Source organism: Sus scrofa, chromosome 4 (genome assembly GCF_000003025.6).
Source record: "Sus scrofa isolate TJ Tabasco breed Duroc chromosome 4, Sscrofa11.1, whole genome shotgun sequence".
Lineage (NCBI taxonomy): Eukaryota > Metazoa > Chordata > Mammalia > Artiodactyla > Suidae > Sus > Sus scrofa.
This window is the reverse complement of record NC_010446.5, coordinates 40,076,944-40,096,085: the sequence shown is the minus strand read 5'-3', so window position 1 is coordinate 40,096,085 and position 19,142 is coordinate 40,076,944. Positions and strand designations below refer to the sequence as shown.

General features: G+C 44.0%; 1 protein-coding gene across 1 annotated transcript in view; it reads left to right on the top strand.

Annotated features, from left to right (window-relative positions):
* SDC2 (syndecan 2) overlaps positions 1–19,142 on the top strand; it is a 125,866-nt gene that overhangs the window by 33,398 nt on the left and 73,326 nt on the right.

The window sequence follows — 19,142 nt, the reverse complement described above, 5'->3', positions numbered from 1 at the left end:
AAAGTGATGTTCTCTGTAGGCAGGTATTCCAGTTTATGACATCTTATAAAACTTGCAAGAGCTGTTTAGTAAGATAGGGGAAGTAGCGTAAGGATGAAAGATCGATATTTGAGGAGACGCAATGAGATCCTGCTGTATAGCCCTGGGAACTGTATCTAAGTCACTTATGATGGAGCATGATAATGTGAGAAAAAAGAATGTATACATGTATGTGTGACTGGGTCGCCTTGCTGTACAGCAGGAAATTGACAGACTACTGTAAACCAGCTATAATGGACAAACTAAAAATCATTATTACCCAAAAAGGATCAATATATGAAGTGGGTTATTAATCTAATTGGATATTTAGAGCAAAACAGGAGGTTTTCAGTGTAAGATAAATTTTATGTACGTTCTTCTTCTGAATGGTCACCTCAACCCTAAGTAGCATTCCTCAGGAGGTGGCTTTTCTTGGAAAGGATATATATATATATCTGTTTCTGGACTCGTTTCACACAAATGTAGTGTCACCTGCTGCTCTTTGCCTGGGGTTGGAATTTTTCCCTTTCACTGCTTGTCTCTTGGCCTCTGAATGGAAATGTGTCCTCCCTTTCAGAGCCAGAAGATGCTGTGTAATTCATTACGGTACGTTTTCTCCGAGGAATTATTAATCCAGTTGCCCTGTAGTCCGTGGCTCATACCACCATGATAAACCTCTGAATTGGCAATCTCTTCAAAAAACTTTTTTTCTTTTCATCCAAAAATGTATAGAATGGATTTCTGAGCAGCTAAAAAAAAAAAAAAAAAAAAAAAATCCCACATTGTATAGTACCATCATTCTCTGTAATCTCTTTTTAGAAGATTTGGTGGTGTTTGCTGGGCTGCCTAAGCTAAACCACATTAACATGAAGGTCAGGCTTTGAAGTGTAGAAGCAGCTCAGGAATAATAAGGGGAGAGCCTTTCGATTTTCTTGACGAAGAAAGAGGAATGTATGGTGAATATACATGAATTATCCCATGTTTGAAAATGTTACTTATTAATTTTGGTTGGGAGTTCAGCTTGCTCCGGGTGCTCTGAGCCTCTTGGGCGGAGGAGGGGCTCAGAGGCCTCGGTGCTGTTAGACAGGAGCCTTTCATTCTCAGCATTCTGGGGGAGCTTGACATCAGTAAGCTGGATAAAAATACATGGAAAGATGATTAGTTTAATTGGCCCACTGGTATAATTATTCTGTAGGAGGTATGGTGGGACGGCCATTAGAGCCTCAAAAGCCTGGTAGCGGGGGGAGGAGATTCATTGAAAACAGTAGCAATATTTTAAAACGTTGGTTTAAACGTGCATTTAATAACAAATTACCCGGAGTTCCTGTCATGGCACGGCAGGAACGAATCGGACTAGTATCCGTGAGGATGCATATTTGATCCCTGGCCTCTCTCAGTGGGTTAAGGATCTGGTGTTGCCCTGAGCTGTGGTGTAGGTTGCGGATGCATCTTGGATCTGGCATTCCTGTGCTGTGGTGTAGGCCAGCAGCTGTAGCTCCAGTTCGACCCCTAGCCTGGGGAACCTCCATATGCCAGGTGTGACCCTAAAAAGCAAAAAAAAAAAAAAAAAAAAAAGCAAAAAAAAAACCACACTAGCACTTGAAGTGGGAATTCTTAACTATGTGGGATTAGAATCCACTCCCCCAAAGAGGTGGGCTTTTTTCCCCCCAAGGATAACTGTGGGGAATTCTGCTGATGAGAATTCTCTGCTAAGAGTAGTCTCTTCCCTTAAAAGAGTACCCAGAGTAACAGAATTTGGTGGCTTTCAGATAGTCATTCATTCTCAAGGTATTATGACTGACACGGTGGCCGCAAGGATGGCGTGGCTGCAAAGGCAGTGGTGATTAGCTTCGTTCAGCACCCTGTCTTCATAGCAGCATTGTTCACAATAGCCAAGACATAGAAATAACCAAAATGCCCATCCACAGATGAACAGATACAGAAGATGTGGTACATATATAGAATGGAATATGACTCTACCATAAAAAAGAATGAAATAATACCATTTGCAGCAACATGGATGCAACTAGCTATTCTCATACTAAGGGAAGTAAGTCAGAAAGACAAAGACAAACATCGTAGGATATCACTTATATGTGGAATCTAATTTATGCCACAAATGAACCTATCTGCAAAACAGAAACAGATTCATAGACACAGAGAGCAGCCTTGTGGTGGTGGGGGCGGAGGTGGGTGGAGGTGGGGGGGTGGGGAGGCAGTGGGATGGATGGGAAGTTTGGGGTTAATAGAGGCAAACTCTTACATTTAGAATGGATAAGCAACAAGTCCTGCTGTACAGCACAGGGAACTATATCCAGTCTCTTGGGATAGACCATGATGGAAGAAAATATAAGAAAGGGTGTGTGTGTGTGTGTGTGTGTGTGTGTGTGTGTGTGTGTGTGTGTATGGCTGTGTCACTTTGCTGTACTGCAGAAATTGGCACAACATGGTAAATGAACTATACGTTAATAAAAAATGTGAAAAATAATGTAAAAATTTCTACCGGGGGTGGGGGGGAAGAAAAAGCTCAGTCGAGGTGTCCTATGGGTCATGTTGTAAAGCGGAGTATTTTTCTTTCATATCAAAGGGCAGGGAATGTGCTGCAGACAGTGAGTGAAGAAGCAGGGAGCGGGCCTTTCAGAGCTGGGGCTGGGAAAGTATGTGTGGAATGTCGTTGTTCCTGGACCAGGGGCCCCGAAGCGAATCCAGGTGCCTGCCCGGTGCTGTTTTCCTGGAGCCCAGTGGCTGGAGGCAGAAATTGCAGCCAGATGAACTGAAAATAAAATGGATGGCTTTATTGGACATTCTTTTCATGAAATTTAACTTTCTAATGTGCCCATATATCACTCTGGGGATGTCATTATCCGTGGCTGACCTTTCGTTGGGGGGAGTGGCTGCTCGCCTGTCTGTGGCTCTGCTCAGCTTGGCTTTGATTCTGGCCCACATCTGTTGAACATGTGATATATACATATATATGTCCGTGTATATATATATATTTTTTTTTTCTTTTTCTTCTGAAACACACTGACAGCTGGCTAAAAAGATTTAATGAAAACCAGTCAGAGCTCATTTCAGTTCGGTCTTCTACTTTAGGATCTCGGCTCTCCTGGTTTCAGATGTAGAACTTACAGCTTCCTGCCAGTTGCTGTTGAGAGACAGTACCAGGAAGTCTCCTTGGGCAGGGGACTGGGTGCCTTTGTCCTTAACCCCCCCTCTCCCCACCCCATTGCTGCCTGGGTTAATGATTGCAGGGTGGCTGGGAATAATGAGCCAGCACTGCAAGACCTTGTTATCAGTGTGCTGGAGCAATATTTAAAAAGCATCCCTCCTCCCTCCCCTCCTTTCAGAGTCAGAGCAGGGCTGTGGTTACACTTAATAAATCCCACAGACTTCACTGGGCTGTTTAATGGGACGTGATAGAGTGTCATCTGTGCACTTCAGTGGGTGGTTCTGATTTTTGCGTGGTGCCTTGCTCACTCTTGAAAAGCTGTGAGGTCTGAGGACTTTCCAACAATTATAGGCTCTTATGGGATCAGAATTTGAGGGAGACAGATTTTGGCTGTTATTTAACAGGTCCTCTGAATTTCCAGACAAGCTTTGAAAATATTAGAGGAGTTGGGTCAGGATAATATAAAATGGTACTTTGTGCTTGAACTTGCTCTGTAGAAATAGCTGGAAGGCCTCCCTCCTCCCCCGTTCAGGCAAATCCCAATCATGATTTCGGCCTCTTCCCAAATGTTCCTGAGTGTTCATGGCTGCCTGTACCCCATCCCATGGCATCTTCTCTTTCATCTTTGGCCAAGCCGGAAGCAGGAAGTGGGGAGGCTTCCGGTTTGGGGGTGATGTCACTTCCGGCAGGAGATGGCAGTTGGCTGGAGCTTGGTCATCCTGGAGAAGCTTCTGCCCCCTGTTTGGGAAGCCACCCTCCTTGATGTTGATGCAGTCTTCTTGCCCCAGCAACCCCACACTCAGCCTCCCATGTGTGTTGGTTTCACACAGTCGGCCTCATTTCCTCTAGCCCTGGGGCGGTCCCCTTAGGTCACTGACAAATTCCTGTCCAGAACCCCTTCCCACTAGAGCGAGGCTGCAGCCCCTCCTGCCCCCGCTGTCATGTTCTTGCTGACCTGCATTATCTGTGAGCCACTCAGGGGCCAAGGACAAGGTTCTTGCCGTGGGAGACAGAAGGCAGGTCCATTCCTCTAGTCTTTGTCTTCCTCTTCAAGCTTTCTTGCAGCAACATCCTCCTCTGTTGGTCTGCCCTCCAGGCAGGTTTGTCAAACTCAGATGAGAATGTGGTGCTTGGAAGGGTTGGACGCCTCCTCTAAGACCATACCTTACTCCACACTGGATTTCTAGGTCTTTACGGATTTCTGGGGGCTTTCCCTTGATTTGTTGGATTTCCCATCTAACAATTTGTTTGGCCTTCATTTCTCCATACATAAAATCAGAGTGAGACGACAAACTCATGTAACTGAAGAGGGGGCGGGGTGGTGGTCAGCGTGCCTCCAGAGGGAAGGATCTAGAACGTTTGCCTAGCTCTTTATAACTTACAGAGCTCCTCTCCCCCTTGTCAAGGTTCTTCCTCATGGTAACCTATGGGGTGGACATCACTGACCTTGTTTCACAGGTGAGGAAAGTAGTCTCCCTGTGAGGCTGAAGGAGAGGTTTAGCAAAACTGAGCATTCAGGGAGTTCCCTCTGTGGTGCAGTGGAAACGAATCTGACTTGTATCCATGAGTTGCGGGTGTGATCTCTGGCCTTCCTCAGTGGGTTAAGGATCCGGCATTGCTGTGAGCTGCAGTATAGGTCACACATGTGGCTCGGATCTGGTGTTGCGGCAGCTGTGGTGTAGGCTGGCAGCTGCAGCTTCGATTCAACCCCTAGCTTGAGAACTTCCATATACCATGAGTGTGGCCCTAAAAAAACCAAACCAAACCAAAACAAAAACTCCTGCACATTTGGCTTAAGGTTTGTGAAGCATCAAATGGTAGAGACGGTCTTGGCTCTTGGACGTGGCATGTTTTGCCATCTAGTGATTTCTCAGTGTTTGGGGCCTGGTGGCCTCCCTGCAATAGCTTTGTACCTATTTTTGTGTATATCTAAGGAGGTTAGGATTCAGTGACTATGTCCTGATTATTCTGACTCCATATTTAAACACTGGCATCTTTAAAGAGAATGCCAACTTTTAAGTTTCATAGAAAATGAAGCATCAAATATTGTGTCTCAGCAAAAGAAGAAAATGTCTAAATTTACATGCTTGCTATACAGAGCTGATCTCTTTAAAGCAGTTGTTAAAACCACCCTGCTATTATACAACAGTGTCTCTTGTTATGTAGCACATGACCAATAAATGCAGAAACTTCTTCACTCCTCTCCTTGATGTTAAAAGGTGGAGCACATGTCTCTAGCCTGTTTTCAGTGCCATGGGGGAGATAGAGGAAGGTCCTTTGGATTACAGGAGTGCCGAGAGGGTGGTCTTCCGTTTACAGTGGGTAGATTGTGCCTAGATAGCTGTGGAAACCCCACCCCCATCAAGGGAGAATACACAGGGAGCAAAAAATGCTCTTTTTGAGAATTAAGGGCCTTTTGAAGTACTTGGGATGCATCACAAAAGCAAGAGTCAAGCCAGGGAATCCAGAATTGGGTTCTGTATGGACCCCCACATATAGCTGTGGTTAGTGGGAAGGCTGATTTCACTCTGTTGATCCATCTGTGAAACAGGGATGGTGATACTCTTTCAAGGAAGGCTTGAAAGGCACTCCTGGGGCTCCTGGATCTGCAGGGGCGCTGGGGTCCTGGCCTCTGGTCTTGGAGGAAAGAGACAGGTGTCCTTGGAAGGTAATGGCTCCATATAGCAGTCTTCCTGATGTCTGGGTGAGTACAGTTCCTGATGGTTGGCTCTGAGTTTGGACAGTCATATTCTTCGTTCTGCATGACGCCTGCTGATTTTTGGCACTGAACAGTCCAGGATTTATTTCAATAGCTGGTGCAGTGCCTGGCCCATAGTAGGTACTCATCAATACTGGATGAGTGAATGTACCCCAAGGGGAAGAGGGACTTTGTGTCTCTTGACATGTGGGGAGAGACCATGCCTGGGGACAAGTGGATGAGCTTCATTATTTCTGTCCCTGGCAGGTTCAAATGCACCCTCCATAGCCACAGAGGCAAAACCTCAATGGTGTAATATCCTCAGAATCATTCTTTGTGGAGTTCCCACTGTGGCACAACGGGATCGGCAGCCTCTCTGCAGCACCAGGATACAGGTTCAATCCTGGCCCAGCACAGTGGATTAAAAGATCTGCCATTGCCATAGCTGAAGCTTAGATCTAACTGCAGCCTGGTCCAGGAACTCCGTATGCTGAGGGGGGGCCAAAAAAATCATTCTTTGTTTTCCATTGTCCTTGTCACTGCTCATCTAGAACAGCTACTGTGGGAGAGTCCCAGCATTCTCCTGCCTCTGCTGATGCTTTCACTCAGCTAGCCATCCACCTTGACTGTCTTTATCCTTCTAAAACAGAAATCTGATCATGGCCCTCGCCTTGCTACTTAAGTGCCCTCAGCAGCTCCCTGTCGCCTCCAGTAAAGTCCACACTCCTTGCTCTGTGGGCACAGGACCCTGGGGCCTCTGCTGTGTCATATTTTAGGACCTCCTTGGGCAGCCCTGCAAGCTGTTTTCATCTCCCAGGTGGAGTTAGACCTGCTGCATGTTAAAACCAGGGAGTTAAAACCTGCTCTGAGTTGGGTTTCCAAGGAAAATTGAGATGTTAAGGGATCTTTGCATTTGATCTTCGAAAATCAGTTCAATAATGGGAGTACCCTGGTGGTATAGTGGTTACGATTCAGCATTGTCACTGCTGTGGCTTAGGTTTGATCCTTGGCCAGGAACTTCTACCTGCCTTGGTGTGGCCACATGCATAAATAAGTAAACAAATTCAATGAAAAGTGTTTTTTACCTGATTTATAGTTTATCTGGAAGAATATGTATGTGTGTATAGTAACACATATATGCACATATGCATACATGTATATATATATATTTTAATTTGGAGAAGGAATGAGGCAGAGACTTGTACTCCTGGAGATGAAAACTTATTATAAAGCTGTAATAATAAAAGAAGATATGGGTTCCCATTGTGGCTTAGCAGTAATGAGCCTGACTAGTGTCCATGAGGATGTGGGTTCGATTCCTGGCCTCACTCAGTGGGTTAAGGATCCAGCATTGCTATGAGCTGTGGTGTAAGTCGCAGATACAGCTCGGATCCTGTCTTGCTGTGGCTGTGGTGTAGGCCAGAAGCTGCAGCTCCAATTCAGCCACTAGCCTGGGAACCTCTGCATGCTGCAGATGTGACTTAAAAAAAAAAAAAAAAGAAAAGAAAAGAAATGAAAGAAAAGAGAATGATGTGAGTGTAAAAATATACAAACACAATAGCGCCTCTCAAAAGTTTTCAGTGTGTGGAATAACGTGATAAATTCTTGGGGGGAGGAACAGATTATCTGGTAAAGGAGGTTGTGAAGTTGGATGCTTAAACACACACACACACACACACACACACACACACACACGCTCACACACACAACCTATTTAGATCCATGTCTCAGGCCATCACCAAAATATCATTCATGTGGATTGGGTTATGTATTTTTAAAACCCTAAACCAAGAAAAAAAAATGGAAGGTATTTGATTTCTGAGCAAGAGTATCTTTTTAAGCCTGAAAGCAAGAAACTCAGTGATTGCTCAACTTGAGAACAGAAAATTATTCCTTTAACCAAGAAATTACAGATGACCAATAATGATCACTAGGAGCAAAAGCAGCAAACCAAAAACAAATGTTCATTGTTCTATTGTCGTATTAGACATGATGTAGAAAAGGCGAAAACCAGTACTTGTTAGGATACATTTCGACATCCTTTCTATAAAAAATGTAATTTAAGATAAATTTTAGGTATTTTTAATGGTTTGGGTTTACATATACTGGAGGAATATTACTATTTAAAAACTAGTGCAAATTATTTAAAAATGAAAACCTCTTAGTTTAGCTTTATAGTCTTGGTTTTTCATCTTAGTTTTGTTGCTGTCATTTTAAACAACCTTTTGGCCTGTGGGTTGTCCAAAAGAGACATAACTATCATTTACTACTCGTTTTTTTTTTTTTTTTGTCTTTTTGCCTTTTCTTGAGCCGCTCCCACAGCATATGGAGGTTCCCAGGCTAGGGGTCCAATCGGAGCTGTAGCCACCAGCCTACACCAGAGCCACAGCAACGTGGGATCCGAGCCACGTCTGCAATCTACACCACAGCTCACGGCAACGCCAGATCCTTAACCCACTGAGCAAGGCCAGGGATCGAACCCGCAACCCCCTGGTTCCTAGTCGGATTCGTTAACCACTTTGCCACGATAGGAACTCCTCGTTTACTACTCTTACTCACATACTTCTCCATATGCAATACAGCAAAGAGGTAAACCATTGGGGAAGGCATGCCTTGTAAAGGGGATTTATGATCCTTAATATCTTAGAAGACCATAATGAGGCATCCTGTGTAAAAGACAAGTCCTAATAGACTCCAGTTTCTAATAAGTTGAAAGTGTAACTCACAGGGTGACTTGGAACAAGCTGCTTTTGCCTCAGTGCATCTCAGTGACCTCATCTGTAAAATGGGAGAGTTGGATTAGCTCACAGTTTCCTAAATGGGATGCCTTCATAGCTGTGCTGAGATTCTGATATACCTGAGCCCTTGGAGCAGGTGGAAAAGGGTATAGGGCAGCTGGCCAGAGCCCCAGTGGAAGCCACAGATCCGTCACCTCCAGCCAAGGGTGGCCATTTCTTTCCCTTGGCGAGTTGTGCAAATACTACCACAAACCACACGTAGTGCATCAAACGTGTATGCAGCTAGTTGTTCTGCTGTTCATTTCAAGAGGTGAAAGCTGGGTAGAGGAGGAGATACTTTCAAATATCATAATGAAGCATTCATCCTTTTCACTCAGTATTCAATAGCATGTTAAAAAATGAATAGAGGAGAATAAATTAATTAAATAAAAAATAAAAAATGAGGAATAGACATCAAAATGTTATCAGTAATTATTTCTGGTGGTGGGAGTCTATGTAATTTTTACTCTCTCTCTCTCTCTCTTTTTGGCCATGCCTGTGACATCCAGAAGTTCCTGGGCCAGGGATTAAACCTGTGGCACGCCAACAACTCAAATTGCCAATGTGACAACACCAGATCCTTAACCTGCTATGCCACAAGAGAACTCCTTTATCCTTTTATTTATAATATTCTGTATCTTTCAGATTTGCTGTTAGGAATGGGTTACGTTTAAAATAAGAATGGTTATTAAACACGAATTTTCCCTTGTAGCCATCCTTATATTCCAAAATGCCATGTGTCTGAGTGGCTGCCATGACTGTCAGTCTTAATTAAGATTCTAACAAAAATAAAACTAAGATTCTAACAAAAATAAAGTGCTGGGAGTTCCTATTGTGGCTCAGTGGTTAACAGATCCGACTAGGAACCATGAGGTTGTGGGTTCGATCCCTGACCTTGCTCAGTGGGTTAGGGATCCAGTGTTGCCATGAGCTGTGGTGTAGGTCACAGACGTGGCTCAGATCTGGTGCTGCTGTGGCTCTGGCATAGGCTCCGATTAGACCTCTAGCCTGGGAACCTCCATATGCTGCGGGAACGGCCCTAGAAAAGGCAAAAAGACAAAAAAAAAAAAACCAAAAAAAACCCAAAAATGCCAAACCTGGACCCATTTCTCTCGATATAAATAGCCTGGGGGTTTCCTGCTCAGGGCTTAATTTCCAAGGCTGGTTCAAGGTGTGAGAAGTAACCCTTGAGCCTATCTGTTGAGGGTGTCAGAAGCCGTCTCCTTACTCAAGGGTGGTTTACCCCAAAAGTCGTTGTCTTCCTCCCCAAATGCATTCTTCCCTCTCTTTTCCCTGCCCCGAGAGCTGTGGAATTACTGAATAATTCTTCTTTCTTTGTTCTTCTTGATCCCTGGTATGTTTATACTTAGGTATCTCTTGTGCCCGCTCAGCCCTGAGATGGAGATGCTGTTTTTAACTTGTCCTGTGCATGGCAGCCCGTCTCGTTCCTTAGTCATTACTGTTTTTCCTCTCCCTGCTCTGTCCTTATTTACATCTTTCTGATAATGAGTTGCCCGGAACTTTCCAACCTATTAGTTTAAACCAGATTGGGGCATGTGTGTCTTTTTTCCTCCCCTTTGTTGGTTTTGCTTCACCTTGAGGATAATCATTGTAGGTATTAAAGGTTTTTGAACCCTGTGTTCTCTGGCTTCTTAAACAGGTAGTTTTGGCTGACTCCAAACATCATAATTCTCTGAGAAGTGTGATTGTTTTCGTCTAAGTAATGGAGGTGGCGGGCACATGGGGAATTAGAAGTCCCACTGTAATTCTTCAGCAGAATTTTAGAATGGTGATTAATAGTGAGGCTACCATGGCATATAGTAATTACTTTTAAAAGTTAGAATATACTGTAATATTATTTGTATTGAGACCATTCTAAATATAGATTACTTTCTTTTCATTTCTTCTCTCTCTCTCTCTCTCTCTTTTTTTTTTTTTTTGTCTTTTGTCTTTAGTCTGTTTAGGGCTGCACCTGCAGCATACGGAGGTTCCCAGGCTAATCGGAGCTGTAGCCGCCAGCCTACACCACAGCCACTGCAATATGGGATCTGAGCCGCGACTACAATCTACACCACAGCTGACAGCAACACCGGATCCTTAACCCACTGAGCGAGGCCGGAGATCTAACCTGCATCCTCATGGATCCTAGACAGGCTCCTTAAGCACTGAGCCACGATGGGAACATCCAGATTACTTTCTTTTATATAACACTTTAGGGTCTTACAGGGTGCCTTGACATTCAGAGGTAATAAGCTAAGATATTATGTACCAGAAACTTCCAATTGGTGGAACCCGAGTGAAGAACATCGTAATTACGTGTTTAATTTTTATGGTAATGTTGTGTTCTTATGGTGGTGCTGTTGCAGTTGGAGCCATTCTAACAAATTCATTGAGTGCTTCCTGATTATACAATGCAGTGCTCTGCATTGCAGCTGATAGGATCAGGTAGTAGTTGGCCACTGGCCAGCCGCAGCTCAGAGTTAGAAAATGTCAGAGCTATAGGGACCCTGAGGTCATCTAATCCAGTGCTTCCTGGCCATTTTTGCATCGTGGTGCCCGTGGAAGCGGTTTGCACAGCTCACTGTGGAGCAACGTGTGACCACTTTAGGCTGGAGGCGGAGGACCACTGCTGGAGGTGATGGTTCTGGGTGTGGTGGGCTCTGTCCTGCTGCCCTCAGGGCTGACGGGCATCAGAAGCCTGGCACAGCGGTGCCAGTGCATCCCAGCAGAGAAACTGATTAATCCCACCCTCCCATTTCACAAACGTCAGCGTCTACACACACCTAGAGCTGTAAAATGAATAGCTTGTTCAAGGTCATACAGTGAATTAGTGATGTTATAGTAGAGAGAACTTGAGTATTTTAGACACTGGAGTTTGAAATGACTTCTCTTACATAGAGTGTTCTTTTTCAAGGACATTAAGAACTATAAAGACTTTCCATTAGGGTCTTTTTCCCCCCAAAACTGTATCTTTTTGCCTTATTTTATATGGAGAAGTGTATAATTAAGAATAGTAAATTAGGGAGTTCCTGTTGTGGCTCAGTGGAAATGGACCCAACTGGTACCCTTGAGGACGCGGGTTCAATCCCTGGCCTCGAGCAGTGGCTTAAGGCTCAGATCCCACTTTGCTATGGCTGTGGTGTAGGCTGGCAGCTGAAACTCCGATAATTCAACCCCTAGCCTGGGAACTTCCATATACCACAGGTATGGCCCTAAAAAGCAGAAAAAAAAAAAAAAGTAGTAAATTATACATGTATTTCTTTTAGACAATCCAAAGGAAAAAAGATTGTTTAAAAAAACAACAAAATTAAGGTTATGAAACTTAAAAAAGGCCAGTATTTGTAAAAAAAAAAAATCATTTTTAAATATTTTATTTACAAAGATCAAAAATGTATTCAGCTCTAAGTTTGGGAGTTATCTTGCTTTTGAAATTCAAGAGATAAAAGTAAGATGGAAAAGGAGACGAGATATGTAAATATTACAGGGAACCACTGTTGCCTCCATTCTTATGTTTACTGGCTACCAGCCACGTAAGGTCCTTAACAATACGAGGAAACTGTGGTTATCTGGTGTAGTCTTAGGATTCAGTTCTAATAACTTCTAAGTTTTTCCAGTCCATGATAGGACTCACTGATTGTAGTATAGAGATTTTGTTCAGCCTTGGGCCACACATGGTATGTCTGCCTGTCAAGATGCTGCTGGAACTTGGCATCTCCTTTTCAGTTCCTTGATTGAACTGCAGACTCTGTGTATCAATTTAGAACAATTTATGGTGTATGAGCATTGTGACATTAGATGCAGTTGTTCCATCGTTCATTAACCTGCCATATGACCTGGAAGTTCCTTAATCTCTCTGTCTCCTTTATCTCTTCAGTACAGTGGGGGATAACAGTACTGGTCTGACAGGCTTATCGCACAGATTAAATACTTTTTAGAAATGCAAAGAATTAAAAATAACATCTGGCACATACCAAACTCACAATGTTAGCTATTACCGCTTGCCACCACGATTGTCATTGGGCAGGGGGCAGGTGGGGCCTTCAGGTGTAACTTCAGGTATAGCTAAGGGCTACCCTACACCTTTTATAAAAATACTAGTCACCTAACTGAGTCCCTGGGTCACCAGGGAATATGACTCTTGTCAGGCATTCCAACTGTATGCCTTTGGAGGGGGGCTTTTTGTTCTGAAGGGAAAGGAAAGAGCCTACTTCCTGGGACAAGGGTAAAATATGTTTCCCCCAAGTTCACATGAAGTTCTGGTCCTTGTTTTGTAGAATGTCAAAGAATAAGAAGGAGAGAGATAAGATCCCAACTTCTGGCTTTCCTAAGACTGCAAGTAACCAGTATCTAGATGGCCTGGTGCTTTTTCATTCATGTGCTCCCACAGAGGGTGTGAGGGAAAGAGCTGGAGCTTTGAATTCAGACCATTTGGCTTTGGCTCTAGGGCACATATGACGAAGTACATCCTGGCCTGTGCCTTTGCCTTGTCTGAGAGTCCTCCAGGTGGGAGCCACCTGCTACAGGTATTGTGAGCCATCCGGGATATGGTGTAAGAGACAAGCAAGATGCCTGGAACACAGACACTTTGCCATGAACATGACCTCTGTTTTCTGAGTTCATCGCCACTGAAATATGGTTTGCTTTTTTTCACCTGCATCTTTGGGTAGTCTTGGGTAGTGGTCCAGTGGAGGCTGTTTCACGCCGGTGGCCTCTTCATGATGACTTCCTTTCTGTCTGTCTGTCTGTCTTTTGTAGGGCCCCACCCAAGGCATATGGAGGTTCCCAGGCTAGGGGTCTAGGGGTCAAATCAGAGGTGGAATCCAAGCCGCGTCTGTGTCCCACACCACAGCTCACAGCACCGTTCATGGTGACTTTCAATGAATGGTTCTCAAGCCCCTCGTCCTCTGCCCTCTTCCCCCACAAACTTTTTTTGGCATCATCCTAAGTTAGTTCAGCCCCTTTAGTTTGTCACCCACATTCTCAAGCCCCTCATCACAATCTCTAGCCCCACTGTGCACCTTGTTACCTCACTGTTACCTACCCCTCACCTATAACATGGCCAAATAAGATCCAGGATGCTCAGTTAAAATGCAATTTCAGACAAACACCAAATTATTTTTTAGCATAAGTATATCCCATGCACTACGTGGGATATACTTATACTAAAAATGGTTCATTATTTGAAATTCACATTTAACTGAGCATCCCTTACTTTTAAGTCAGGCTACTGAAGGAATATCTGTACCAGTTATGTTGTTGTAACTTAACTCCCACAGTGGCATAGTTTGGCCTTAAGAATGCCAAGAGGAAGGAGTTCCTGTCATGGCTCAGTGGTTAACGAATCCGACTAGGAACCAAGAGGTTTCGGGTTCGATCCCTGGCCTTGCTCAGTGGGTTAAGGATCTGGCGTTGCTGTGAGCTGTGGTGTAGCTTGCAGACGCGGCTCGGATCCCCTGTTGCTGTGGCCCTGGTGTAGGCTGGTGGCTACAGCTCCGATTTGACCTCTAGCCTGGGAACCTCCATATGCCAGGGGAGTGGCCCTAGAAATGGCAAAAAGACAAAAAAAAAAAAAAAAAAAAAAAAAAAAAAAGGAAGAAAAAAAGAATGCTAAGAGGAATAAAAGAGGCTTTCCAGGTATCTCCTGAGACCTTGTGGTGACAGCCTTGAAAAGAAAACGCCTGCAGGTTAGCAGGAGAGGCTGACAGCTGGTAGGGAACTCTGTGATGTCAGGGCGTGGGGTGTATCTATTTCCTTTGATCTGGGAGACTGACATATAAAAAGATGGTCCTTGGGCAGTTCAGTGGTACATGAGGCAGTTTTATGAAACGTCGAAATGGCTTTTTCATGCAGCTCAGAGACAGGATGTTGAAGGCGAAAACCCAAACAGAAATGATGTGTGTTTGCCAACTCTGTACACTTAGGGATGTGTCCGTGGGGAGAACCAAAGTCATCAGATGACATGGACTTGCCCTGCCGGGAATCTAATTTATGGGTGAGAAATTTGAAAACAGAATGGCTTACCCCAGCTTTCCTTTTCCTTGCTTTTGTTTCTTTTAACATCCCTCCCAAGAGGCAGAGCTAGGGCTGCCACAGCCACGGGGAGGAACGATCATATGAAGGTTGGTGGTGGCCTGAATGCTCGCAGGTGGAGGTTGCACTGATGGCGCCGTGACATTGCTCGAGTACCTATTGGATGTGGGTGGTCACTGTATTTATGGAGTGCCTCGTGTGTGCCTGGCAGGGCTGTGGGTGCTGAGGCTGCAGCGGCGAGTGACATGGGTGCAGTCCCAGCTGCATGCACCTTGTGCTCCATCAGTGTGGGCGCTTTGAGGAACAAAAATGTGGAGTTCCTGTCATGGCTCAGTGGTAACGAACCCAACTAGTATCCATGAGGATGCGGGTTCAATCCCTGGCTCGCTCAGTGGGTTAAGGGTCCGGCATTGCACAAAGGTCACAGACATGGCTCGGATCCTGAGTTGCTATGACTGTGGTGTAGGCCTGCAGCTGTAGCTCTGATTCCATCCCTAGCCTGGGAATTTCCCTATGCCTCAGGTGTGGCCCTAAAAAGCAGAAGAAAGAAATACAAAGATGTACCATGTCCGGAGGCAATCCTGGTCTCCAGGAGCCTAATTAGTTTTGGATCCTATGTGCCTTCCCTTGGTCCAAGTAGAGGCAGAGACTGCTGTTGGCCAGAGTGCTGGAAACCTGTCTGTGGGTTGTTTGGAAACCTCAGGACCCTCATTGAGGCACTTATACCAGAATTTTCAGTAGCCAGTCCAAGCTGACAGTGGCAGGCTGTAATAAAATAGCAAGTCAACCAAACCATCAACCTGTCTTCATAAAATAATGAGGGAACCCTCTCTTTTATGTCTGATAGCAGGGCTCCTAACATTGGCGCCTCATCAGTACCTTTGTAAAGGTCCACTGTTGAGAAATGGTGGAACTTGACTCATTCTGATGAGACGTGATAAATTGGAGAGGGCTGAAAAGATTGCACTGGGACAGTATGGGTTTTTTTCTTCCTTAGCAGAAGGATTTATAAATGGTGCAGAGTAAGAAAGAAGGCTCATGGTTCTAAAGTTCTAAAAAATTCTTTGGAGGTAAGAGAAACAAAGAAGCCTGATTGGAAGCCCCTTGGAATTTGAACTCTTGCCTGTATTCAGAAGCTTCTTGGGTGGTTTGAGATTCCCCAGCCTGCAGTGTACAGGATCTCAACAGTATCGAGGTATCTCAGAGCTATTGCAAAGTTCTCTCAGAAAATGCTAAAAGCAAAGTACCTAAGGAATAAATGCATGCAGTGGAGTACTCCCCAGGGCTGGCAGGGTTCTCTGTTGGGGAAGATAGCAAATCCACGCAGATATAAGGAGGTTATCATGTCTGAAAGACTGCATGAAAATCCATGACTTTAGGTGTTCAGGGAAGTTAAAAGAAATTAATAACTTTTCTTCTGAAAGCCTTATCCTTGGGGATATTTTCTTTATTTTGTACTGGTTTCAAATGCTATTTTAATGAGCCCCATATTCCGTCCTGGGCCTATAACCTAGTCACGAATGTTAAGGATCATTTAGGGGGAAAAAGTTCATCCTCCCATTCCTTCAGGGCTAATGCACTTAAAAATATCTGTCAGCTTTGTCTTTAAAATCTTTTTATTTACAAGTGACCCCTGACTTCAGGCCTAATTGGTTCCTGAACATTTAGCCTTGAGGCAGGGCCATCACACAGACTCTGATTTCCTGTAGGCTGTGTTAAATGCGAAGCTTTTGTTACATTTTGGGCTTCCATTCCTGGAAAGTCTGTTTTAGAATATTAAAAATAACAAAATGGATATGACAAATATATCAAAAATACAAATGCATCTAAAAAACATTTATTAAATATTTCAAAAACGGGAGAAAAGCTCTTTGTAAATAAATGTTACGATTGGGGAATTTTCTGCTTAGGTTGAACTGATTACATCGTATTCGTCGACTTTCCCTTAAGCAAATATAGATATATTTTCCATTGCTTCAAGGACCTTAAGATTGTGTTCTATAATAGGGTTGTCTGCCTCAAATTCTGTTGTGCATGAAAATTGTAGAGAAGCCACCAAGTTTCTTAATTGCTGAAAGTTGAAGGAGGGGCAGTTGCCATGGCAACTTCTGCAGCCACCCATGCTCTGATACTTCAGAAGGATCTTCTTTGCTGAGCTGTGAATGAAATATTAAGAATTCATTCAAGTCTTCAGAATGAGCAATTGCTAAAGAAATTCATTTCCCCTAAGTACAGTGAAGGCAGACAGCTCGCTGGAGGGGCTGTCCCCGGGTGGTTGGCCATGCCAGTTCCATGACCAAGGCATTGACTTTGGACATAGTCCTTCGTGGGTCTGATGGCCATCGGGCTTGTTATCCCCGTGAGGATCTTAGAAGAGGAGAGGCAGTTGCAAGTTGAGCTGTCTGGGGTTTGCTGCCCAAACACCATTATGATGTTCTCCTTTAATCTGTGCATGTTTGTGTCTCAAAGTCAGCAAAATAGAAATTTCAGCTAAGAGAAAACATTTATGCTGGAATCATTTTCTGGTTTTTCCTTTTAAAGAAGAAAACAAAGCAGGGCCTTGCATTATTCGTAATAACCAGCACTGACCACAGACGTTGCTGCTGAAGTTCTTGCAGAAATGACATTAAAGGAAGATCTTTTATCTCCCATGTTTTCAAAGATGAAACACAGCTCCGCGTGAATGGAATGTTATAAAGGTATTTTCTTCAAACATCCTGGGGTATTTATTTTTTCTTACTGATCCTCTCATCTAGATTTTGTGCTTTTTTGTCGAATTGTAGACATGGTCAATTACTTAAGAACGTATGGGTTCATGATCGGTCAGTCGCGTCTTGCTTTCTGGTTGAATTTGTATGTTTAAAGATTTTCTGAATTATGTAAAGAAAGGAAGAGAAACAATAGTCTTGTGTTACTGCTCGTAGTCAGCTAAACATCAGTCTATAAATCAAGATGTGTCAAGTATAGTGGTCATTTGCCGAGCACTCTGCCACGGGGATCAAAGGGAGAGGTGAAGAATGATCCCTATTCCTTGGGAATCGCCAGACCACTTATTAGTGCTTAAAAAGCCATCTGACATGAGTTTAATGACATTTCACTACCAATATATTCTGCTCCCATTTTTTTTTTTTTTAGTTTTATTCACATGTAGTTGATTGACAGTGTCATTCTACTCCCATGTTTTTATTCATCCAGGTAGATCACGTTGTGATTGTGATTGTATTGGATTCCGTTAGATCACATTGTGGATTGTGTTAGATCACATTTCTGGTAGTCTCCGCTGTGTGGGTCCCTCCCCTACTCAGGTTTTCCCGTTTTCTAAGGTCTCCTTTCTGGATCAAGGTCTAATTTAACCTTTTCCTGCCCTTTAGGACAGCGTATGAGAGGGATGAATGGAAGCAGTCCTGACAAGTTAACGTGGTTGGGAAAATGGGGCCACATGGCCAGGAAGAGCTGACAGAAGAAATGCTTTTTAAAACAAGTCTTTACATGTAGCTTCATTGGGATCATTCAATCCCGCTGCCAAGAAGTTTCACATAATCAGTGTCATGTTCGTTGTGAACTGCATCTGGGAAAATGCATTTCTCCTGGCGGTTTAGAATCTCTAGCTGGAAGGAGGAGGCGGAGGACGCACCTGCAGGTGCAGCAGTAAATGCCTCGAAGACTCAGAACTGCACACAGTTGCTTTCAGTAGGCTTCCCCGTGACACCTGCCAGCCTTGGAAGATCACCCTGGTGGTGACAGTGGCCGCCCAGAGCACCCCTCTCCCTGTTTTTTTAAACTTCTGTGGCTGGTGGAAGTCAGATTTGAAAAGATTTAGCACTTGTTTATTCATTCTGTAGTGGTTTTCTCTTCCCAGATGAAGAGGCTCCCCTCCTAGCCTTTGTGAAAATAGGTTTTATTCCTGCCTTGAAACAGAGGCATTAAAATAGAAGCCAATGAAAGCAAGACACAGTTTACCAGAAAACTCTCAGTTCACACAGGCCAAATGACTTATTGAGTCCTGCCTTCTCCTTGTGTGGCAGGAAACAGAAGAGAGCCTTAAGGAAGCGTTTTCTTACCTGATTTTTTTTTTTTAATTGCCCGTTCATTTCTGTGTCTCTAAGAAATTTCCAGTAGTCTGATCTAAGAATGAGACTCGAAGTGCTCTCATATTTTGTGAGCCACATGGGAAGTCCAAAGCTCGCTCACATTTGAGGAGACCACATTCCAGTCTCTGGGGTGCAGCTGCTTGGATTTAAAAGGTATTTAGTACAGAAGAACAATACATGGTATTTACGTACAATGGGTTATTATTCAGCCTTAAAGAGGGAGGAAATTCTGACCCCCACTGCCTGAACCTTGAGGACATTATATTAAAGCGAAATAAGCCAGTCACTAAAGGCAGGTACTAGTATTAGGTGATTCCACTTTTATGTGAGGAATCTAGAGCAGTCAGATGCAGAGGCAG